Source organism: Cricetulus griseus, chromosome 4 (assembly GCF_003668045.3).
Source record: "Cricetulus griseus strain 17A/GY chromosome 4, alternate assembly CriGri-PICRH-1.0, whole genome shotgun sequence".
NCBI classification, from domain to species: Eukaryota; Metazoa; Chordata; class Mammalia; order Rodentia; family Cricetidae; genus Cricetulus; species Cricetulus griseus.
Window position 1 is genome coordinate 41,600,565 of NC_048597.1, and position 25,247 is coordinate 41,625,811.

The window sequence follows — 25,247 nt, forward strand, 5'->3', positions numbered from 1 at the left end:
TGTAAAGGACAGACTCCTTCAGAAAAGATGAACAGTTCCTTTTACTCAAACGTATCCCTGTAAAGGACAATAACATCTTTTGATGTTTCATGATGCTTTCTCAAGATGGCTAGAGGCCTCTGCATCCAAATAGATAGAGGCCTACCCCTCCCAGAGTGCAAGAACTCAAACAGCTATTCTCTAGAATAAAATCTGTCTTCTAGGAGGCCCCACAGCTTCTAGAACATCCTGAAGACAAAGCTGTTCATGACCATTGGCAACTCAATTTAGGTATTACCTCCATCAGACTGGCCAGTGGGCAAGTTTGTGGTGACCTTTTCCTGATTGTTCATTGGCAAAGGAACTCTGGCCCATTCTGGGCATGGGCTATTTAAGAATGGTGATTGAACAAAGCAGGGGAAGCAAGCCAGTGAGCAGGGCTCCTTTGTGCTCCCTGCTTCAGTTCTTGCTTCCAGGTTCCTGCCTTGGCTGCCTAGACTCCCCGTCCCCGTAGCTCAGAACTCTAATTTGGTATCCTATGTTTGGAGGAGCCCTGACATTTCGAGAGGATCAGCTTTGACCTGTCTGAGCCAACCCTGACCATTGTTGTCCTGCTACCTCAAAATTAGAATGTGGAAATGTCTAGTTAATGGGACAGGAAAATACTACTCCTGTGGGAGTCTGGACAGGCGTTTCCTTTTTGAATGTTAAAAAGACACAGATATTGTAGTAGGAGAGGAGTTTGAGAACTACCATGGTCCCCATGGAGTGATGAGAGACACAAATCTAGAGATCAAAGCCCCACACAGGGATGTTGTTAGACAAGAATGGCCTTTGTCTTATTTATTTATTTTGTTGTTGAATTTTGTTGTTTTGGGCAGTACTGAGACCCTGAATTAATCTCAGAGCCTCCAGTGAGTGGGATTGTGTAGAGAGGCAGAGCCCCTGAGAATGACAGAGAATAGGATCTGTAGTTGAGATTCAGCTTACACAGTTGTGGGTGCCAGGCCTAACTTGACTATAGGTCAGCTAAGGAAATAAACCCGAACATAGAGTAAGGATGGAGATAGTCAATAAGGAGCAAGCCAGACGCCTTGTCCATTATTTATGACCTCCAGGGCAAAGCTGGGAGTGCTCGGCAGGGATCTGGGTGACTTGGAGCTGAAAACCTGCCTGTCCAGGACTCTACAAAGCTGAAGGAAACTGGCAGCTTGTGGCAGAGTCATCAATCTTGACAGCAGTCACTGATCTTTGCCAGCTCCAGTTTTTGGCCTCTGGTTATATTGTATGAGCGATCACAGTGCCATTTACTGACCTTATGAGTAAGAAATGAACATCTGCTTCTTCACATTGCCTAATCAGTTGTGCATTTTTCTGGTGACTAGCTCCCACAAAGAACCCTGCAGGGAGGAATTCTAGGATGTGTCCCTCCCACGTAGCAATGCTCTAGCAATATGAAGCATACATGTGGCCCGCCACTGTCTTGAGTGAAACAATTTACCTTAGCAATTAAAGCCCACAGGAGCCTCCTTGTGTGTCGTTTTGGAAAGTCTTAATTGCACATTTGACATGCCTAACTGGGACAATGTCTGCATCCCAGTGCTTAGCCACTAAAGCCAAAAATAGAGTAATGAATGAAAGCACCAGTTAAGCAGAGTCAGCTAACTACAGTAACCACTCGCCAACCTGCCCTGCCCTAGGCCCCATGGAACACAATTAGCCTTAAGATGTCTTCTATGAGTCTTATATATTAAAAGGCGACAGGGAATAAAAGAATTATTCTCCCAGCATCTGAGCTTAAGAAGTCCTTGTATCTGTTTAATCTTTTGTGTTAAATGTTAGAAGGTAGTTTACTTTCATTTAAAGATCAAAAATCTCCAGCCACTCTGAAAGCAATGGTATTCTATTTAATTTTTACATTTCTTTAATCACCTTGTTTAAGTACCCTCCAACTTACACAAACATGTCTTTTTCAAGTGTTTCTTTCAAATGGAATTTAAGTTTTGATTTGTAGATTAGCGGTCGCCTTTTACTTCTCTGATTAATCTTTATTTAAAAAAACCAAAAACAAAAAACTCTTTATTCTTCTCCAACCTGGAAAACAGAATGTGTGTCAGTATGTCCTGTGCAATTCCAGTGACTTTGAGCAGTCCCAGATCCATATGAGCCCCTTCCAGAGGAAAGCTGGCCTTAGCAGCTCTCCATGACTTCAAAGGGAGGCCGGAAATTGAGGCAATTATCTGTCTAGCAGAGCAGGTCCTGGTGACTCACCCCAAGGACATGCTCTGTCACTCTTTATCTCTGTCCCCCTCCCCACATGGGGAAAAGATTCTGCAACCACATCACAGTTTGCTCCTGACACACAATTGCACCAGGAAACCCTTTCCCTGTGTTATGACAGTTGAGGGATTTTAGGCTTTTCTTCTGTGAATGGGAGCAATTAGTCACCACACTGCCCAGCAAGGTTTCCCTGTTCATCTCCTGCCAGAAGCAATTTCTACCTCACTTGTTTTATTCATCCTTGGACACAACCATGACAAGGTGAAATGGATGGGTGTAGTTTGGCCCCCCTGTGACCTCCTGCAGCTGAGTACAATGGGAGCACACAGGAAGTGCCTGCCTAAGCAAATCCTTTCTGTGACCTTGCAGAGCAGGCTCTGCACAGGAGCCCCTGAGTCAGTGTGGTAACACTTCTTCAACTGAGGCCAGCATTCAAGCCACTCCCCTAGAGCTCTCTAGTCAGGGCTATACTTGAGACAGCTGTTCAGTGTGAGAACTCTCTGGAGCTGCCAGTGACTCACTCAGGCTTCCCATCCTTAGATCACAATGTCTTCCGTGCAGCCAACTTTTAGCCTCCTTCAAGAAATCCATTTGACCTCTCTTCTGGTAATATTTATTATGGTGAATCCTATTGACTTACTTTGTGGGGCTACTAGTAAATAATTAGCATATATAAGAAGGCTATGCACCCACAAACTTTTGAAAATGAAAGGAGGGTGTTACTTGCACTGGGACCTGTCCTAACTGCTTTGCAGCCATTTTGTGAAGGGTAGCTACATTTTCCAACCCATGTTAACTGACTTTTCCTAAATCCAAATCTCATTTAAAAACTATGTTCCATGGGGAAATCTCAGTAGAGAAGCTGAGGTCCCAATGCCCCTGCCCAGCATTCAGTTCAAAGTTCTGTGTCACTTCGTCACTTTGACCAGAAAATGAGGGCATTAGCTTCAATCACTGCATTGGAATAGCCAGTTAACGAACCACAAAGATGTACCAAGTGAAAGGGGAAAAAATAATAAAGGTCTAAAACCTAGACTCCAAAGCCCAAAAAGAAAACTCTGAGTTCCCATAAGGCAGCTCAGCAGACAAGGTTAAACAAAGGTCCACAGGACTCAAGCCCTTAGACCAGATATCACACCCTAGAATGGAGTCCACATTCCTCTGGTCCAAAGAGGATCAGATAGTTATCAATTGCAGAAGTCCCCAGCCCAGGAGACAATTAACAAACTCATTTCCTCTGCAGCATCCTGCTTAATTGTACCTTGCCTGAAGCATACAACCATTAACCTGTCCTGTGTAACCACAGAAGTTCTGTAATCTTGGGGCTTCCAGCCCTACAATTTTCCCTTATAAAAACACCCCTCAGTCGAAAGTGGGTACTCCATTTGTTCCCGAATGAATGGGGTCCTTGCTGCAGTTTGTATCCTTGAGTCAATAAAGAAACCTTTGTCCTTGCATTCGGTGAGTCGTCTCCTTGTTGGAGGGTTCTTTTGGGGTTCTGAATTCTGGGCACAACACAAGATCCATTCTCTGTGCTTGGGGGAGTATTTGGGATAAAAAGCAGAGACCTATAACCCAGGACTCTTCCCCCTTGCTCTTCGTCATTGCCTCCACGCTAAGCCCCTCATTTCTAGGTCTCCATTGATACAGGACAAAGTTACATTCTTGGATACCATGGAAAGTGTTCATTTGGAATTTCCAGCAGATCCATTTGTGCTTTACAAGTTACCTTTGCTGCATGGACTCCTGAATAGTCTACACACATGAGCTGAGGCCCCAACATATACTCAAGTATTTGAAAAAAAAGTGCTTCCTTCTCAAATACTGGGTAAAGATGAGTTTTATAAATATGGGGAGACTTTAACTGGCTTAGTTTCATGTTATTCCTTTTAAGAAGAAAGAGAAGACAAAATCTGTTACACTGGTCCTTGGGATGTTCTGAACCCTAGGCCAATACATTTCAAAGGTTAGAACCCTGGACCTCCATCCCATTTCCCCAAGTTCTCTTGCTTTAGCTTTGAGTTTATTGACTAGAGATTCTGCTGTCTCTGCCCTTTCCTTGACTTCATTCAGCCCACGTTACTGCATCTAATACTTGGAAACATATTGATTGACTTTTGTGTCTTATGAAAACTAAAAAAATACTTAAAAAATCAGTCTCTATATAGATTTTTGTTGTTGTTTGCTCAGATATGAAATAGTTGAATGTGTGAAAGGCATAATCAAGACTTTTGAGTATTGAATGGAAAATCAAATTTGGTTATGCTCCTGACATTTGGAACAGACACACAAGCTCCATTTTGACAGCTGTTAATCCCTGGAATCTCAGAATGTGGTTGGTAGTTTTCACCAACTGTATGTACTATGTGTTCACAGGTTTGCCATGCTCTGCAGCAGCCACAGCTGCTTGCTTTATTGTTAGTTCAATGTCTCATTCTCCTTCTGGGCAGAGGGGACTGAACTTAAAAAATGACATGAATCAATAGGTATTCATTAGACCCAGTGATGTTTTAGTGCAAATCATGTAATCAATTCAAAAACCTCTTATTAGATAATATTATCAGACACAAACACACATATACATGTACATGGTGATTATTAGTTATAGTCTATGAATCTATGAAGCTGTGGCTTCAAGAATAGCATCTATATTTCAATGCTGGTGTTTCTGTCATTAGCTGTATCCAGGCTAATCTGGAAAAAGTAATGCAAGCTGTATATTTATCTAAGATTTGATTACAAGGGTACCCCAGTATGACAGCTATATCCAGAATGTGCCAACCCTACTTTTGCTTGGCACATGTCTTGCAGAAGACATGTTTGGTTGCACTCCCAAGGTCAAGGGAGAGTGCTCTGGCTTTCTGTAGGGAAAAAGCTGCATCTTTGCATCTCTGCATCTCTCTCTCTCTCTCTCTCTCTCTCTCTCTCTCTCTCTCTCTCTCTCTCTCTGTCTCTCTCAATTGTGAGCCATAGTTCTGATTTGAGCAAAATCAGAGAATGGGATGACATGATGCCAACCTGGTCCCTTCTGCCAAGGTACTTGCCTAGCTCAGGGTATCAGCCAACAGCAACAGCTGGGAAATTCATGACATTGCATCTGCCTCTGGAAGTTTCTGCTACCTCCTGTTGCTGCTGTGACTTTGTGTTTTCAGCTGAACTTCGACCATCAGGGTGAATCTGAATTCTGCTCATATGTTCCTCGTCTACCTCTAAAATGTGGAGGTTGCATGTGAAGATTGTTGAAGGATCCTGTGTTCTATACCGGGTATAGCTTTGTATGACAGAAATATATTACATTTCATCTCAAAGTTGTGATTTATAAAATTTAACTCTACTTGCTCCAAATTTTGAGAAATTACTGACTGCATTTTAAGTAACTACAAGGTCATTTCTCTCGGTTCATAACAACAACCTACCAATTGGAAGTTAAAAGGCCCCGGGTTCAATGTGGTCTTCTGTCCCTCCATCCCAACAAAGTTACCCTAGCCTAAATTTCCTCAGTAGAAGCAACATCCATTAATAAGTTATTACAAAAGCCGCATGTGCAAAACAAGGACCCAAACATCCTCCCAGTGACTTACCACTTGAACTTACTGATTCTGAGTTTCAAGTAACGAGCTCTAGAAAATGCACATTTCCTGCAATTCTTGTATGAATATCAGCAGAGGTTGAGGACTGATTCTGTAAGTTCTGTGGACCTTGGTGCCTTGGTTCTCGCTGTTGTAATTACAGTTTTTTTGAGAAAGGAGAGAAGTGATAAGCAAGAGGATAGGGCCATTCATGACCCCCTTCCACCTTTATGTGCCATTATCATTTCAGCCATTCTAATTCAAAACTATTTAACTTACCAAATGAAGGAACTGTCTCAACTTACTGAAACTCTGATTTCAGACCTACCCCAATGTTCACATGTTGGTACTGGCTCCACCTGCTGGTCAACTTGTGTTACTGGCTCAAAATATAAGAGACAATCCTAAGAGGTGGCAGGTTTCTATTGATTCACAGTTCCTGAGATCGCAATCCAGGATTCATTGATTCATTGAGCAGCTCTTTTTGAAGTGAAGCAGTATATCATGGTGGGAGCACATGATAGAAGTATCTTGTGTCATGGCAGTTCGAAATGAGAGCATGTCGGCATGAGCAAAGGACCAATAGAGCTTGAGAGAAAGGAATTCAGGAAGGGCCGTGGTCCCAATATCCCTCTGGTAGCATGCCCACAGTAACTTCACTTCTTTCTATAGGTCCCAGTTTGTGATATTTCTATCACTCACCAATAACGGTGTATACTAAGTACCAGGTCTTTAAGCTATAGGCGTTTGGGGGACATTCATAATTTAAACTATAGCATCCTGCTACTGTCTCCAAAGCTTCCTGCTTTTATCAGTATAAAATTCATTACTGTACATGCCCAATTCCCAACTTTAACTGTACTAGACATAATCAAAAGTACAAGTCTGGACTCTACTTGAGACAACTTTCTGGCTGTGAGCTATAAAACTCACAACAAAGAGCATATTACAACATCATGGAACAGGATCTTCATTCCCAATCCACAGGAGAGAAATTTGGGCCAAGAAAGGAAGAACCAGAGCAAAGCAAAACCAACATTCTGTGGGGACAATAAATCCCAATGTCTCATGTTTTGCATTCTGTGCACATGATGGCATAGTGGGTTTCCAAGGGCTTGGGCAAGCCTGTCTCCATAGCTTTGCTGGCTACACCTCACATGATCTCAGGTTGACTCTGCATGCTGTCTGTAGCCTTCTCACATCTAAGTCAGCTTTCCATTGGTCTGAGAAAACATTTGAAACACACAACTTAGAAGCAGGAAAGATTTATTTGTGTTCCTAATTTGAAAGAGTTCAGCTAACCATCACTTGACTGTGTTGCTTTGGGACCTGTTCTGAAGCAGAACATCACAATGGGGAGCTTGTGATAAGCCAAAGCTACTCACCTTACGGATAGAGAGAGTTCAAAGGAGTAGAGAAAGAGGAAGGCGGCACAGCTTCAATATCTAGATGATGCTCACACCTCCAATGACTCAACATCCCTTTGCTAGGCTCCATATCGCAATGTGTCCATTACCTTTCAATACTGTCGCAGGCTAACTACCAAATCTTGCATACATTGCTTTTGGGGGAGCATCACAGATGCAGACTATGGATGTTCCATGTTCTTGGCATCTCTGTCTTCCAAAGGTCTCCATTAAGGCTTCAGTTCTCACTGCTGCATGCATCATGCTATTGTCAACTTCTATCAGCCACTCTGATTCCACTATTTACGGTTCCTAAATTTATGTTGAAATCTAAGTGGAAGCACTCATGGCCCCATAACTTTGACATTTAGCATGTTGCAAAAGCAGTATTAGGTGGATGACACCCAGTTCTGTCACCAGTGTGAGCTTTCCCAGAGCACACTTGACAGTGACCACGGCTATAATCACTTCTGAGTGTTCTGATGTCCATACTTAAGGGGAAAGTAATCCAGGGAAATGATTTCTTCATCATCATCTCTGTGCTAGCTGAGGCCCTAAGACTCATCTTTCAAAGAAGAGTCTAGAAGCAAGTGTATATGGCCACACTTCTGATCCCATGATGAGCAAGAACTTGTCAGGTCCTCAGATGCTCTTGGGAAAATCCTTTTTGCTGTCCTGGTGCCAAGTGCTTGGCTCCCTTTTAAAGGCATTGATGTCCTGAACAACTGGACCCCATGGGCACTTTGAACCCACTTCTGTTTGTGACAAACTGCATTCTTCAGGTATTTTCCATTTCAGAAGTTCTCAGAATTCCCATTCTGTTTTGTTTCTGTTTCTAACGATAGGCCTGGCTAAAGTGGCCAACAGTACTGCTGCCACTGCCTGCCTGCCTTGCTGTCTTGAAATTTCCTTTGCCAGATTGAATTGTCATACTCAAAGCTCAGCCTCCCACAAGGGCAGGGCATGAACAACAAAATGCACCTGGAATCTTTGTTATAGGATTCATGTCATTTGAATTATTTGCCAGACTATGACAGGGATGGTCTCTAGTTCAGTTTCCAAATGAGTCCTTACTTTATTTGAAATCTTAGGAACAAAGCCTTTATTTTTCGAATTCCTACCAGCAATGCTGGTCTCCCGAACCCTCAAGCGACTCATCCCTGAACTTCTGCTCATAGCATTCTAAGCTTGCCTATTCTGTTTCTCCAACATTGTCAAACCATTGGCCCTGCCCTCCCAAACCGGTTCTAAATGCTTCCATATTGCATCACTGGACAGAGACAGTAATGACCCAGTTTCTTGGCACTTGTTTCCTGTGTCAGCAAGGTGTCTGTTAGCATGTAACAAAATATCTGAGATAGTCAGATTAAAAGAAGAAAGGTCTGTGTTACGCATGGATTTATTGATTGGATGATTGATTTACTTCTCACAGTTTCAGGAATTTTCAGACTTAATCAATCAGCCTGGTTGCTTTCAGTCCTGTAACAAGGCAAGCCCATCATTGTGACAGCAAACTGGGGAGAACACTGCTTGCCCTATTGCCCCTAGGAAAGAGGAAGCTAGAGACACAGGGTCCCAATAGCCAGTTTAAGAGAGAAAGTAGCAGAAGAACCCTCTTGCTGCTGGCATCTGGGGAACAGAAACACAAATTTTCAGGTCCCAATGTTCCTTTCAATCACAGGCTCACCATATCCAGACTTCCTCCCAAGAGACCCTTCATCTTAGAAAGTCTTCCTGTCTCCCAGTGGCACTGAATCCATAAGCAAGCCTTTCTGCTTGGTGGACATTTAAGACACTGTTAAAGAACTCCATTTTGCACCCTCCTCTTTGATCCCCGACTCTCCTTCTACCACACCCCTCTGCAAATATTCCCACTGAACTGGCTCATAGCCCCATATTTATCCACATATCTCTCCTCTGTAGGCTTGGCTAAGTTATTTCCACCACCCAGAAGTCCATTCTACGTAAAAAGTGTACTCTGATGTGTAGGGGGAAATGCTGACCACACCTGCTTGAGGGCTGGCACAGGTGATACTGACCATGCCTGGTCAGAATGACGTAGCAAGGCTTTAAATATGAGGGACACACACATGCGACTCTCTTGATTCCCTCTCCCTCCTGATTGTGCAGGACTGGCTCCATTGCATGAGTACTTCCTATGAAACATCTGTTTTTCAAACTATTTCTGACTCCATTTCGGTCCACATTAATTGCATTCCTCATTACTGATGAGACACAACTAAGTATTAATTTTAAATTTATCAGTCACAAGTAGATACATGGGTAAACCTAGGGAACAGAGGCAGGCCTATGTTTTCAATAATTCTTTACTTTTATTGCCTATCCCTCTGCTTCTCTGGCTTATGTAATTTGGAACTTCATAACTGTACTTATAATAAACTCTAATATTGATACAGGACTAATTTCTAACCCTAGTTTACCATGGAAGTTGATATTAATGACACTCCTTTCCCTTGGGAAGGCAAATACATTGATGTTAGGGACACATCTTAATCTGAGGTATGACATAACTGTGACACCCACAGTTGTGCACTATGTGTCTCTTGCAGAAAAGAACTTGCCATTTAGCTATGACAAGTGACGTTACCTGACAGCTTCCACCTGCAGTGCCTTTGGGATCTGCCATGGCCTTGGCAATGTGGCAACAGTAGCTCTCAGACTGCCTCTCTGCAATAACTGGGCATATAGAATTGCTAGTGTAATTCATCCCCACGCTGCTCTACATGGGACTCAGCGCCCTTTGTGCAGGAGACGTTTTCAGAGCATCTGTCCATTGTGTGACTCTTTCTACCCAAACCCTCTTTTCACACTCTCTTGGTTCTGGGTCAGCCCTACACCAGAGCCTGAGCTCTCTCTGCACCACTTCTGTTTGCACTTTACTTTTCATGGGTATCACCTTAACAATCTCTCTCTCTCTCTCTCTCTCTCTCTCTCTCTCTCTCTCTCTTAATTTATTTAACTTGATTTTATGTGCATTGGTGTGAAGATATCAGATCCCCTGGAAACGCAGTTACAGACAGTTGTGAGCTGCCATGTGGGTACTGGGAATTGAACCCAGGTCCTCTAGAAGAGCAGCCAGTGCTGTTAACTTCTGAGCTATCTCTCCGGCCCCATTTTTCAATAGTTTAAAATAAGGCATGCAAATACATGTGTGTGATATCTGCATATGTGGGCACATGTATCATAGCATACATGTGGTTGTCAGAGGATTAGTTTGTGAAGTCAGTTCTCTCCTTCCAATTTTATGTGAATTCGAGGGATAGAACTCTGGTCTCCAGGCATGTGTGGTGAGTACCTTTAGCCACTGTGTCATGTTCTCTGCTTTTATATTGGCTTTTGAATGGGGTGTCTCACTGGAATTGAAATTCACTGTTTCAGCTAGATTGCTTGACCAATGAGACCCTGGGATCAAGTTGTCTGTGTCTTCAAGAACTGGGGTTATAGGAGCAAGCAGTCTTGCCTGGCTTTTACTTAGGTCCTAGGGATTCAAACTCAGGTCTCTATGCTTGAACAATATTCATTTTACCTACTAAGCAATCTTTCTAGACTCCCAACAAATTTTGTGTACTTCTAAGTCATCCTGGCATCTCCTTACTGAAGAGTTTATTTGTTTCCATCTACCTAAATATGAAGATAGTATGTTTTAGAATACATATGTAAAACGTAAGTAGCTTGTGCACCCATGTTTATGACTCAATAGGAAAGCCATGTTTGCTTTCTTGAATCAGCAGCCATAGCAGGAAAGCAGCACAGGATACACAGGAGAGTGGACACATGGGAGAATGGACACATGGGAGATTGGAAACACACGGGAAGTGGAAACAAGGGGAGAGTGGACACTCGGATCTGCCATCCCCTTCAGGACTCTTACAAGTTCCTAATCTTTTGTTGCTTCATAATGAGTTTTCTTGGCATCAGAGATACAATGGGGGACAAATGTCCAAGCTGAAGAACTACATAAAGCAGGAGAGCTATGTCAATGGGGAGAAGTCATAGAACTACTGTGAAGTGATTTTACACTTGATACCTTTGCAGTGTATGACCACAGTCTTCCCAGGGAAGGTCTCTAAGAAAAAAAAAATCTTTGTGTTGTTCTTCAACTGCAATATTTTTTCCTCAAGGGATACCTGTGAATGGTTGTCAAATAATACTCCGCCTTAAAATCTGAGGGATATTTTGATATTAGAAAAGGATAGACTGAATTGACACAGCATTGATCTTTAACAGTTCTAAAAACAGATGCAAATATCAAGAAATATGACCCAACCATGAAGACACAGGTCAATAACCTCAGCGCTCATGGAATTATGTTATGAGGCAAAAAGTTATGGTTTGATTCTGGAATGGTCCCCATCAACTCATATTTTTTATTGCTTAGGTATAACTTGTACACTGTTTTGAAGGCTGTGGGTCCCTTAGTGGAGTCTGGTTAATTGGTTGTTACTAGGGGTGGGACTAGTCTTGTGTCTAGCCATGTTTTCTCTTATTCTTCTCTGTTGCCTTGTGAACACATGTGCAAGCTTTGCTACCATGAACTGAGATGCTCCTGTCACCTGTCAGGAATTTTCATCTACACACTACAAAAGTGACTAAAATACAGAAGAACCACACATCTGAGGTTATCCTGGGCTATCATAGTGAGTTTGGGGTCAGTCTGGATTACGTGGCAAAATCCTGTCTCAAAGCAAAACAAAACAAACCTGAACATGTACCAAAAAAAGATGTAAAGTAGCTTTCAAATTACAGGGTCCAGTCTGATACCTTATACAAAGTAGGTACTCAATAGCTATTTTTTGATTTGATGGTAGGAAATCATTTCAAGTTGAATGGCTCTACTCTAAGCATTTTGCAGATACTTGTATATAATTAAGAAATGCATCTTCCACACAGCACATTTATAAACACCAAGGTTACTGCAATGAAGAAACAGAGACGAGATACAATAGGAAAATAATACATTCTTTGGGACACTACCCTCTCCTCCCAAATTATAGCTTTGTTTCTTTTTTTCCTTCATAATGAATGTGTTTAAAGAAGAAAACAATAAGAATAATCAATGAGAAAATAAAAGGAAAACCCAGGTACTGTTAGAAAGCATCAATTCACTCCATCAGCATGGCAGCTTCCTCACCCTCCGGAAGCTAGAGTAGCAAGCTTTCATTTTCTCTGGATGTTTACTTACTTAGCTACACATATCATGGGCTCACTCCTCGGTGGCTTTGATAGGCCCCATATGCTCTAAGTAAGTGTCAGACAGACTCATCTTGGAAAAAAGAAGCACTTATCCGGTAATAAAAGCCATGCAAGTAGTTCGTTTCATCTTAATTAGCCCAAGATGATGCTTTTGAAGTGCTCTACTTTCTTATCAACACAGTGCCTCCTGCTGCATGGGAAAGATGTTCTGACATCTCCAACAACTCAGTCTCAAGGACCAGAATCAGGGCCCACACATCCTGCCCCTGGGCTGTCAAGGGACCTACAACAGTGTGTGCCTGCATACCTGTCCTTTACTTCTGGATAACTGATATTTGTAATGTGAGGAGGTGAGGCAGTGACACCTGGCCTCTGTGCTCAACACTCCAATATGTACACGTACTGTGTTTAAGGAGGTTACTAGGTAGTATGTGGGCAAGAGAGTCCATCTTTTATCAGGGACTCCATTAGAAAAGAAAAAGGCAGGAGAGACGGTATAATGGCAAAATGTACATGTACTTATTTCTGCTCACCTAATTTCCAATTGTTTGTTTAAGACTATTTCTAGTATACAGGGTACATGTAGACAGCCATAGAGATACCTCTCTTTCATATTTTCTATTTCTAACTGGTACCATGTAGCAGCCTCCTCAGTGGCTTGGATTGGTGTGTGTGTGTAACCAGAAAACAAGAGTCAAATGTCCCCAGTCTAATTAGTCAGCATCCTGTACAGTCTGTTGGTGGCAGAGCCACTCTGAGCCTCTCCTAGTCACTTCATTTACACATTGTTCTCACTCAGCCTCTCACAGGAAGGCATCTTTCTGAAAGTGCTGCAAACACTATGTGTGAAAAAATAAGGGTGGTATAAATAGCTTTCCAATTCTTACTGCAACTTGCTGGCTCTCATCTCATTCTCCGCAAGCTCTGGAAAAGTATGGAGCCAAACAACAAGCATAGTAGGTAGAGGACAAGGGCCTGGGCCTGCTTGTCAGGGAGGTCAAGGGGCCAGAGGGAACTACAGGATCTCCATGACGCCATTCTAGGCTGGAAGGAGCTCAATTCTACAGGTAGTGTCCAGCTACACCACAGAGAATGACTTCCTGGAGAAGATGGTAGGTCGATAAGTTGGCTCTTTCATGTCATGTTTCACCCTTCACCCTCTGGACCTTTCATTGTACTAGAACTGAGAGTCCAGGCTGCTTTGCAGGCTTCATGCCTGAAACAAACCATGATGTCAGGCTATACACTGGTAACAAGGCTGCCATACATTTGCCAAGTGGAAAATCCACCAAAGGAATGAAACAGCCTAGAGTATATCATTCTCTTTCTGATAGGGGCTAAACAGGGCCATCACAGAGGGAGAACTCCCTCACCAGAAGAGAGTCAGTTGAACTATGTGATTTTTGTAAACTAGACTGTTAAGACTTGAGGGACTGTGAGAGGTTAATTCAAACAGAGGAGTCAAGCTGTCCTTAAACTACAACATTGCAAAATCTCACCCACATGCACATTTGGTCTGCATGGGTGTCTCTAAGTCCATACAGCAAGCTGCATGCAACAGCATCCCATTCCTCATGGCCTGGTAGGCTTTTCCCACCCTTGTTCAGTTCAGAGTGTTTGAATCAGACCCTGAATCTCCATTACACACATGTCACAGGCAGGCCTACAGTCTTGCTTTGTAAGAAAGGTGTAGCTAGGGATTTCCTATAGCCTCATAGAGTCATATAAGCAAAATGAATATAATATTTACCCAGTAATTTACTTTCTGTGCACCACATTCCTGTGCTAAGGATAGAACAATGAACAAAACAAAACAGAAATCCCTCCCCTGAATGAACATACTTTCTCATGAGAGAAAGCCAACCAAATAAAGTGAAATATAAAATATGTTGGGTGATATCAACTGCTAGGGAAAAAATAGGAAGGAAAAGAGAAAAGGTCTCTGTGGGAGAAACTGGGGGATGCTGCTTCTTCTGTGGTCCATTCTATCAGATATCCAGGCATGACTCCCTTTATTATCCTCTCCATCAGCCTTCCCTGGTCACCATTGTGATTGTCTGAATAGGTACAGTTTCCATAGACTCATGTGTTTGAATGCCCTTAGGGATTGGCACTATTAAGAGGCATGGTCTTGTTGGGGTAGGTGTGGTTTTGCTACAGGAAGTGTGTCACTATGGGAACAGGCTTTGGGGTTTCCTATATGCTCAAGCTATGGCCAGTGTAGAACAGTTTACTTCCTGTTACCTGCAGATCAAGATGTAGAACTCTCAACTATCTTTCCAGTACCATGTCTGCCTGCATACTACCTTACTTCTGACCATGACAATAGTGGACTAAACCTCTGAAACTGTAAGCCAGCCCCAATTAAATGTTTTCCTTTTATAAGAGTTGCCATAAAAGAGATACCCTAACTAAGACAAAAGTTGGTGTCAGGGACTGGTGATAGGCCTGGCCATGATTTTTGTTTGGAGGAGTATGGATTTTGGAGTTATGGATTAGAAAAAGAGTTGAACCTTTTAAGTTGGGATTAATGAACCATCCTAATAAGAACATGGAAAACAGTGGTGCTGAGGGTGATTTAACTGTGGGTGCTTGGAAGAAGAGGTTTCAGAGGAGAAGAATGTTAGTATGCAGCCTAGAGACCAGCCTTGTGATATTTTGGTGAAGAATGTGGCTGAGTTTTGCCCTTGTCTGAAAAAATCTGCCTGAAGTTAAAGTAAGGAGTTTTGGATTAATTCCTTTGGCAGAGGAAATCTTAAAACAGCCTAGTATAGACTCTGTCATTTGGTTATTAGTGTTGACTCTAATGAAGATTTATAATGGAAAGGAATAAGCCAAGCAAGTAAAAATACAAAATACAAAATGTACACATTGAATAGAAAGGCAGCACCAGGAAGTAGAATGGAGCTAAATTTTGTGTTCAAGAAGATAAACAGATTGAGAAGTATAATAAAGGCAGTGGTGACCTCAGGGCAAGATCCAGTTAAATTACCAACTTATGAAAAGGAATTAAAGAAAACTTAGAACCAAGTGTGGTGGCACACACCTTTAATCCCAGAACTCCAAGAGACAGAGGCTAGCAGGTCTCTGAGTTTGAGGCCAGCCTGGTCTACAGATCCAGTTTTAGGACAGTCACGCTTAGGCAGTGAAGGAAACCGTCTGTAAACAGGAAGCTGGTGAAGATACAATTGAACGAGGGTGCCATGTTCCATCAGAATTTGTCAGCTTCAGCCATGTAGTTCTGGCTTTAGAGTCAAATATAGAAGAAAAGGGTTGCATAATCCCCCTCCATGACTAAGGAAAGCCACTAAGGCCAGCCATGTGTCAGGGGTGCTCCTGAAGAAAGACCTAAAGTGGCTATTGTGTGAAGCTGTGAAATTGAAGCCTGGATTGCCTTCAAGACCCCAAAATGTTAGATTCCAGAACTGTGGGATATCTGCTGAGGAGAGCCACTAACAGGGAGTGGAACCAGCCCAAGAGAAAGAGAACTACAGTTTTGTTGCAGTCAACAAAGCTGAATGGTGTTGGAGATCTGAAGAGCGCTTTGACATCAGATACACAGAGTTTGGAGACTGCCCAGCTGGGTTTCTGTGTTCTTTGGTCCAGTATTTCCTCATGATCCCCTCTTCCCTCTATTTTGGAATGGTAATATATAACAGTAATGTATAATGTGCCATTATATGTTGGTAATATGGAATCTATTTTTTGATTTTGATTTTATATGGGATTACAGTTAAGAGATTGCATGGATTTCAGAAGAGACTTCGAACTTTGTACTTTAAACATTGCTGAGACTGCGATAGTCTTTTGAAATTGGATTAAATCCATTTTGAATTATATTCTGACTACAAGTCGATAGGGGCCAGGGAGGAATGTGGCCTCTATAGGAATGTGGTGGTTTGAATAGGTATGGCCCACATAGACTCATGTATTTGAATGCCTATAGGGAGTGGCACTATTAGGAGGTGTGGCCTTGTTGGAGGAAGTGTGTCACTGTGGAGGTGGGCTTTAAGGTCGAATATGCTCACGCTATGCCCAGTGCAGGACATGGTTGCTTCTGTTGCCTGCAGATCAAGATGTAGAAAACTCTCATCTCCTTCTCCAGCACCATGTCTATCTGCACTCTGCCTTGTCCTGCCATGATGATACTAGACTAACCCTCTGAAGCTGTAAGCCGGCCCCCATTAAATGTTTTCCTTTATAAGAGTTGCTGTGGCCATGGGGTCTCTTCACAGCAACAGAAACCCTAATTAAGACAATCATTTTAGAACTGTCACTGTGAGGTATGAGTAGACCTCTTCAGGATGACCCCCTTCCTGCTATTGCATCCTATAACTATTCAAGCAAAACTACCCTCTTTGGTTCTCCCAAGGAAAGTGTAACTGAGTGGGAAGGTCAGTAGGTGTGCAGTTTCCTTGTCAACAAGCCATAAAGCCATATTTTCTAGCTATTAATATGTAGTTCTCTTTGTTGACACACTAGTTGAGATCTCCACATATTGCTTTAAAGGACTTGCTACAAGTGTACAGTTGAGGGGGAAAAAAAAGGAGGGTACTGAAAGAGACTACTGGGAAGGGGGGTCATTTTGAGGTCAGGTAAAAACCCAGCAAAAGGGAATCTCCCAGCCAAGACTCCTAGAAATAGCAGAAACATAGCCTGAACTGTCCATCTCCTGTGACCAAATTGGTGCCTAGCCCAATTGCAATCAGAAAGGCTTCATCTAGCAAATAATGGAAACAGATGCAGACCCACAGCCAAACTGTGGTAGAATTAGGTAGAGTTCAGGGAATCCTGCAGAAGAGGAGGAGGAAGATTGTAGGAGCCAGAGTGGTCAAGGACACCACAAGAAAACTCACAGAATCAACTAAACTGGGCCCAAGAGGCTCACAGGGACTGAACTGACAACCAGGCAGCTTGCATGGGACTCACCTAGGCACTCTGCATAAAAATGACAGTTGTGTAGCTTGGTCCTCTTGAGGGACTCCTAATAGTAGGAGCAGGGACTATCTCTGAATCTTTTACTGGCTTTTGGGACCTTACTCCTCACACTCTGTGGCTTTACCTGGCCTTAATACATGGGGAAGTGCTGTCTTAACTGCATTGACATGCCATGTTTTGTTGATATTCACAGGAGATCTGCCCTTTTCTGAATAGGAATGAAGAAGGGGTGGATGGGGGTAGGGCAAAGGGAAGGTGGGGGAGGGGGTTGGAGAAGAGGAGGGAGGGGAAACTAAGGCTGGGATGTAAAATAAACAAATGAATGAATAAGTAAATCTATTTTTTTGTAAAACGTGACTAAGCACCTCAAAGAGAATGCTGCTTTACTAAACTGAATCCTACAGGTCATATAGTTTCATTTGTAATATGCTTTAAAGAGGTAAAAATGGTTTAAACATATACCCCTAAAGTCTACTTATTGGAAATGTAATCCCCCAAATCATATACTACTAATATTTAAAAGTGTGGCCTTTAGAAGGTAACTAAGGTTAGATGAGGGCGGAAGGGTGAGGTCACCATGCTAGCAGTAGTGGCTTACTTAGAGGAGAGAAGACCTGAGCTAACCCTTGTGCCATGTCCTACCAGGCCATGTCCTCTAAATGCTGTGTTACGTTTATCATGTTCTGTGTGTAGTCACTGAATCTGATTCAAGCTAGTGTGTTCCGGGTGCATTGTATGAAATTCCCAAACAATCAAAAAAATATGTTAAAAAAAACAATCTATTTTCATGGTAAGTCTTCCTATGTCTAAGCTCCCTGAAGACAAAGTCAACATAATTTCTGGTAACCCCTAGTATACAGCATGAAGTCCTTGTAGACCATGTATTTGTTTCTGTCTCCTTTCTTCAGTTTCTAGGAGGTGGACATTCTCTACAGAGACCATGATAGGAGAAGTGACCCAGAAGCAGGAACAGAAGGGTGAGCTTAGATAGAGTTGGCTGCCCTCCCTGGGAAGAGCCCGGGAATGGTGAGGTGAATGGGATGAGATACATTTTCTCATAGCAATAAGAGGGAGGCACATTTCACTCAAATCCTATTTGCTGCCCCCAAGTCAAGCCAGAACGAATGCATTATTTAGGTCAGACTCTGAAAAGTTCTGAAGGTGCTAGGAACAAGTGATGGAAGTGGAAAGGGACTGTCAGGCACGACGTCCCTAGATACTAAGGCCTTGAATTAAGGTTGTCAAGTCTAATTAAGCTGCTAGCTTGGATCCCAGTTTCTGGATTTGCTCTTTGCTCCTCTGATTGTCAATTGCTACTTCATGCAGCCATTTTTGTAAGTCTTTAACTGTGTACTCCATATTCCCCTCTCCCCTTCTAAATGGGCTTGCTGTCTTGTTCCTACTTTGCTTCTTCAGATATCAAAAAAAAAAAGAAGGAAAGAGATACAAGCTAGGCCTGTAGCCAACTGACTTTCTTCTGCTGAGCTTTGGTTCTTGGTCTGACTGGGTGCCATGTTTTTTTCTGTCTCTTTCACTCCTTCTCACCATGTTTTCTTTAACCTCTGCTGCCCTTCAGTCTGTGAACAAAGAAGCATAGGGATTGCAACAGCCATGGGAGAGATGGGGGCTGAGTAGCAGGGAAAGAGATCAAAGATGTCAAAGATGAAGTACCATATAAGCATTGTGATACGAAACCTCTGTTGCAAGAACAAGAATGATGACTAACCGAGGCAATGGTTTTAATTGAATTAAAGTACTGGAACACCATTTATCATGGAATTGAAAAAGTAGATGTCAAGTGATGTACCCGGAATGGTGGGTGCAGCACACTGCCTCCACAAATTATTTTCCCATCTCACTTCTATAGTTCTGATTCACTTCTGGAAGCACATTTAGGCTCCAGGAATTTGGCAGTAACAGATGTTCTCAGCCCCGGCACTCTGCAGGAGCAAACTTAACTGTGAAGTCTGTTCTTAGCTTTGGATGTGTAGGCAAGAGCACAGTGCTTCATGGCAATCATTAAGAACTCTATCATGCTGGGGATACAGCTCAGTAGTAGAGGATTTGCCTGGCAAGCACCATGTCTTGGGTATAGTCCAAGACCAAAATAAGAAACTGTACCATGAATCTCTTCGTGCATTTAATGTGAGAACTCCATCCTTGTAACTCAAGCTTCCGTATCTATCTGAACAAACCATCTTCAGAAGTCAAGGATGAGGCTAGCATGCAGAGTGTGGAGACAAGAGTGAATTGTAGAGACAGCTTGGGTTCTGCTGGGCTGCAGAAGACACAGAGCAGCATGGCTGGGTAACTGGACAGGGGAAGAAGTAGTTGTGCATGTTTCAACATTACTAAGAAAATCATATAACACACAGCAAGGTCAAGCATGCAGTGTCTTTGAGTGTATTTCTTTAGACGTTTGCTAAACAGGAAGAAAGATTACCTGTCTATTCCTTTGTCCCTTTGTGAATTTTCATGTCATGCAGATTATTTTTCCCTTGGTCAATAAACATCTTTAGATTTTCCCACACTTCATTTCCATCAGAGGGAAGTGTGTGTTAGATGAAAATTGATTGTGGTATGCGTACTCCTCTATGCCAGGAGAAGCTTAGATTTGACAGTGACCTGGTGACTGGGATATGGAGCAAAGACTTTGGTTTATTCACCATGTGCCAAATAACTTGAGCAAACACAGACAAAAGGAAGCTCTCCACTTCCTTTGAATTTCAAATTGACAAATAGAAAATCTATTTGAAGGTCCCCTCTCCACAGTCTCACACTCTTTTTAACAAGGAGATCAACGGCTTCCCCTCCCATAGCAGAGCCGAGCGACTGCTTGTGTCTACAGGTGATGGACTATATGAAAGCTCTTTTTTTTTTTTTTTTTTTTTTTTGGTTTTTTGAGACAGGGTTTCTCTGTGGCTTTGGAGACTGTCCTGGAACTAGCTCTTGTAGACCAGGCTGGCCTCGAACTCACAGAGATCCGCCTGCCTCTGCCTCCCAAGTGCTGGGATTAAAGGCGTGCGCCACCAACGCCCAGCTCAATGAAAGCTCTTCATAGGGAGTGGTGAGCATAATCTAAAACCAAGCCATGGACTTATTCAGCAAACTCTATGACGTACAATTCTTGGTCCTCTGCATCAAAAATTTAACCCCTTCATGTTGTCTTCACTCATGTGTTCTTTTCTTCTTGCTATACTCTTTGACAGAATTCCAGCATCTGCCCATGGAGGGTGTCTGAAGGATGATATTTTCCCACAAGGGTACACTGAGACTAATTTAGTATCACTTAGGAAAAGGGCAGCTGTCATGGTCAGTGTTAATCTTCAACTTGATGACATCTAGAACTACTTGGCCTTTGAGTGTGACAACAAGCCATTATCTTAATTATATTAATGATATGATAATATCTGTCCACTATGGGTAGCAACACTTTTCTAGGCAGGGGATTCGGGACCATATAAAAATAGAGAGACAGCTAAAAACTGGCATGTATTTATTAATTTGCTGTTGTCTGCTTTTGTGGTTGCTTCCTCAAGCTACTACCATCTCAACTTCCATGCCTTGGTGGAAACTACTCCTAAACTGTGAACCCAAATGAGCCCTTTTAGCCTTTTTGAAATGCTTTTGTCAGGGTATCTTATCAAAGCAATAGGAAAAGCAGCTAAAAAAAAAACACCCTTTAAAGCTTTAGATTATAAACTTAATAGAGGGTCCATCAGCACCCAAAGCCATTTCTACCAGCCTGCTTTTGCTACTAACACAGTAGTTTAAGAGTGTGTAGCATGTGAGTGAAACATGGATTCTAAATGGTCATGATAAAACAATTAAAGGCCCTAGGAAAACAGGCATTTGCCACAAAATGCATGACTGTTTCCAGATATTAAATATATTAATTCATAAGTAGAAGCAACTAAACTTAACAAAAGCAAGACCTAGACTTTTGCCTTCATAATATTTTGCTTTTAGCAGCTCAGTCATTTCTTCTCATTGTCAGGGTAAGCTGGAAGAACTAATTGGCTTAATTTTTCAGGCTGAAATCAGGTCAGTTAACCTTCTTCTGACCATATGGGCAATCAATGGACTCCTTCCCAGCTGCAGATGGGCAATGCCTAAGGCTTCCATCATTCCAGTGAACTTTGGGAGGTAGAACTGAGAAGTCAATGGATTCATGCCAGCTGCTGCCTTCCTGGCCTTTTCTTCTGCCTTTTGACATCTCTGTAAAATTTCTGCATTTTCCTTCTGCAACTGGGCCACATCAGCCTCCAGTTTCTTCTTCTGGCTGAGGAGGCCGGCATTCTAAGGATGGACAGCACTCCAGTTAGACAACCTGAGACCAACAATGCAAAGGCAGGCAGCTCTGAGTAGGAGCAATTTATCATAGTCAGCCCTGTGCAGTTAAGAAAGATCTCCAGCTCCAGGTTGCTTAGCTGCCCAAACATATGTCAACGGAAGAGATTTTTGCCTGCTTATGAGACCAGGACAAAAGAGATGTCAGCATGAATCACAAAAGAAAGTAAGTCCCACAGGACCTTCAGTGCAAACATAGATTTAGTTTTTAACTTATTGAGGAATGTTTTTCTGCATTTTCAGTGTGATAGAAAGACGTATCCCAGAGCAGAAGTAGAGTCACCTGAGCCACATGGTTGAGACAGGTTGAGGAACAATAGTAAACTTTCAGCCTGCTACTGCAGGAAGAAAATGGATTCCCCCTCTTTGACCACCTGTCTTCCTGTCTTACTCTGCAGTGAGGAGCAGGAGGAGGAGGTGGGCAAAGAGTGACATAAAACTCCACCCTATCCCCTAGGATGCCATTAAAGGGAGGCTTTTGTGCTCTGCAGCCATGCTGCCCCATTTCCGTCCTGATTATCCCACTGGAGGCCAAGGCCCCCTTTGCTGCATCTGCCCTGTGTTTGAAGTATGGCTTTTGTGAGCGTGTGAAACCTTAGCACAAAGAGCGTGTGCGAAAAGTGTGGGCTTCCCACTTTTCATTTCTCCTTTCATTTCATCCTTTCACTGTCCTCTAGTTATTGCCTTTCTCAGGGCAGATTAATCCATGAACAGAGAAAGAAGGGACCCCAGGCTCATAGGCATTGTCTGACCCACCAGAGCACCATTTGGAGTGCCTCTCTCCATCCTATGGAGAAGCAGACCCTGTCCAACAGTGTGTCCTGGGGGAAGCGGTGTATTTTCCTGGAGCTTTTCATAGATGCTCACTGCACACCACTCCTTAGACGCTTTCTTTGTAAAGGAGGGCACAAGAATAAATGCTGATTTGTTTGTATAGTACTCATTAAAACTCTGCTAGGGAGGTGATGTTTGACATTTCCACAAGAGTAATGAGTTCCTTTTTAGGAGGAAGCAGGGTAGGGTGTTTGATGCACAGGGTCATCTGTATTGTCACAGCTTAGGTTTGGAAAGGATGCACCTGCCAATTGTTAAAGCTCTTTGGACAGGTTGTGGCTTTCAGCAAGTGAGATCCCTTCTATCCTCTAAGCAGGTGCTACTTTAAGTGTGCCTTGAGATCAGGAGTGGCCCTGGGAGGTTTCTGAGTCCCTGGGTCCTTCTGCAGAGCATCTGATGCAGGGGGCTGTGGTGAGAGCCTCTAAATTGCACTGTTGAGTAGTGACTCTCCTGGGAAAATCTGCCCCAGGTTCCAGGCCTCCAAAGCTTATAATCGTTTCAATGTCCTCCTCTCTTCTTGGTTCCTGGAGTCCCTATAATTGATCTTTTCATCTCTTTATTTCTGTAGCCCAGAGGGGTTTGTATCTGCAGCCACAACATGCATGGAAAGTGATCTGTTACTAATTACCACAAAGTTGTACAAACAGTGGATGATTAAGCTGTTAATAAAACCACAATTCCACTTTATATGAATCCAACTCATATCTTTAGTGGTTTTTTTTTTTTTTTTTTTTTTTTTTGGTGTTCTGTTTGTTTGGTGCTTGAGTGTTACTGGAGATGAAACCCAGGGCCTTCCGTACATCAGTTGCATATCCTACCAGTGAACCATGTCCCTGGTCTGTAGCAACTCATCATATTTAGAGCTTTCTTGAAGGAGAAATAATATTCAAGTGAGATAACCTGATAGGGTTTTGCATAATGTATAGCCTATGTGGTCCATACCCCATAGTCCCCCCAAAAGTTGTTAATGACAAAAGTTAAACTGGAGCAAACTAATCACAGCATCTTTCAGACAGTACTTCGCTGGAACACGTGTTATTTTAATTAACAGTTCTAACTGGGGGACCATCGTTATTCTAGAAAGGGAAATTCTTTGTGTTATGGGATAATTTGTTCATCGAGGGCTTCTGGACCCTGCCCACTAAATGTTCTTGGCACTTCCTAGTCAATCAAAAGATAGCAATCAAAATGACTTCATGGCTCTTCCTCTACAGCTTAGACCATGCTAGTATGTTTCCTGTTGCTTTAATAAGCCTTCACAAAAGCCACCAGTGTAAACTCTCTGAAAGATAGATCTAGTGATGTCACTCTCAGGTACCCACAATTCTTATGTGGATCCAATTATTTTCAAACAACACTCAGAACTTTCTGCCTGCCCCCTTATTATCTCCTTAGAGTCTCCCTACTCATCCTGCACTATAGTATGTGAATGTCCCTTCAAACCCAAATCCCCAGTCCATGTTTCATCCCTGAGTCCTCCCTGTGCCCAACTGACTTCTTCCATGTCCTTTATAACTCACATGAGAAATAATGTACATTTACTTTATTCTAGATTGTAAGGGAGTATGAGTTTCCTCTAGCACACTCAGAGTTGTGGGCTACACATGTTTACCTAGGTATTCACTGTTGGGGGAGAATGGAAATATTTTGTCTTCATGCAAGTCTTGCTTATCCAGCTTATGGAAGGTACCCTAAAATTCATTAGTGGGTGGTCCATTTAATGCATAGATTTGTCCTAACTACTATCAATTCCAGGAGAATGCTGACAGGTACAAGAATATTATTCTGTGTCACTTATATAGCCTTATCCTAGAAGCTAGAGTGCTGACAGTTGTCCTACTTGTAAGAATATTTGGATATACCCAATCTTTGATGAAAGAAAAGCATTGTAAGTTGGGGAATATTAAGAAAGCAAGTGTCCTAGAGAGTGGAGGTGAACCAGGCAAGATTCATTGCTCTCTTCATTGGTAATAGATGCTTGACAATTCATTTTTTGTGTCAGAAGGTTTAGTGTTGTGGGTCAAATTGTGTCTTTTCCCATAAAAAATAAAGTTGAAAAATATAAGTTGCAGTTTCTCCGAATGTGACCTTATTTGGAAAATGGTCTTGATAATCTAGCTAAGCAAGTAACTTATTAGGGATGTCCTGTAAAAAAAAAATCTGGACAGAGTCAGACATTCACAAAGGGAAGATGATGTGAATGCACACTGGGAATGTGATGTGAAGACCAGGAACTGGAATGATGCATTGACAATCCAAGGGATACTAATGATTGCCCAAAGGCCATGTGGCACTAAGAAGAAGCAATTGAGGAGTCTTCTATGGGTTTCAGAGATAGCACAGACTGGAAGACACCTTGATTTTAGATTGTAGTATCTAAAGACTATACTTTCAGGGATCATTTCTATAGTTCGTTACTAGATTGTGGTATCTAGGACTGTGAGAGAATAAACATTTAAAGCCATCAGCTGGTGGTGCTCTGTTACAGCAGCTATGAGAGACTATCACAATTGGGGACAAAGCCCCTGATGTACAGCTCTCCCCACATTTCTCATCCTAAATCCAAGACTTGTAATGGCCATCTTGTATAACTGGGGACAATTCCCAAACCAGGAAATACTGTCTTCAACCTACTGACCCGGCTAATGAAAACAGCCTATGGATCCAACCTGGGTAT

General features: G+C 42.5%; 1 protein-coding gene and 1 pseudogene across 1 annotated transcript in view; both read left to right on the plus strand.

Moving 5' to 3' along the window:
* Positions 1-25,247, plus strand: part of Hhla2 (HERV-H LTR-associating 2) — a 65,942-nt gene that overhangs the window by 20,974 nt on the left and 19,721 nt on the right. The gene's annotated exons all lie outside the window — the stretch shown is intronic.
* On the plus strand, positions 24,950-25,046 carry LOC113835424 (annotated as a pseudogene).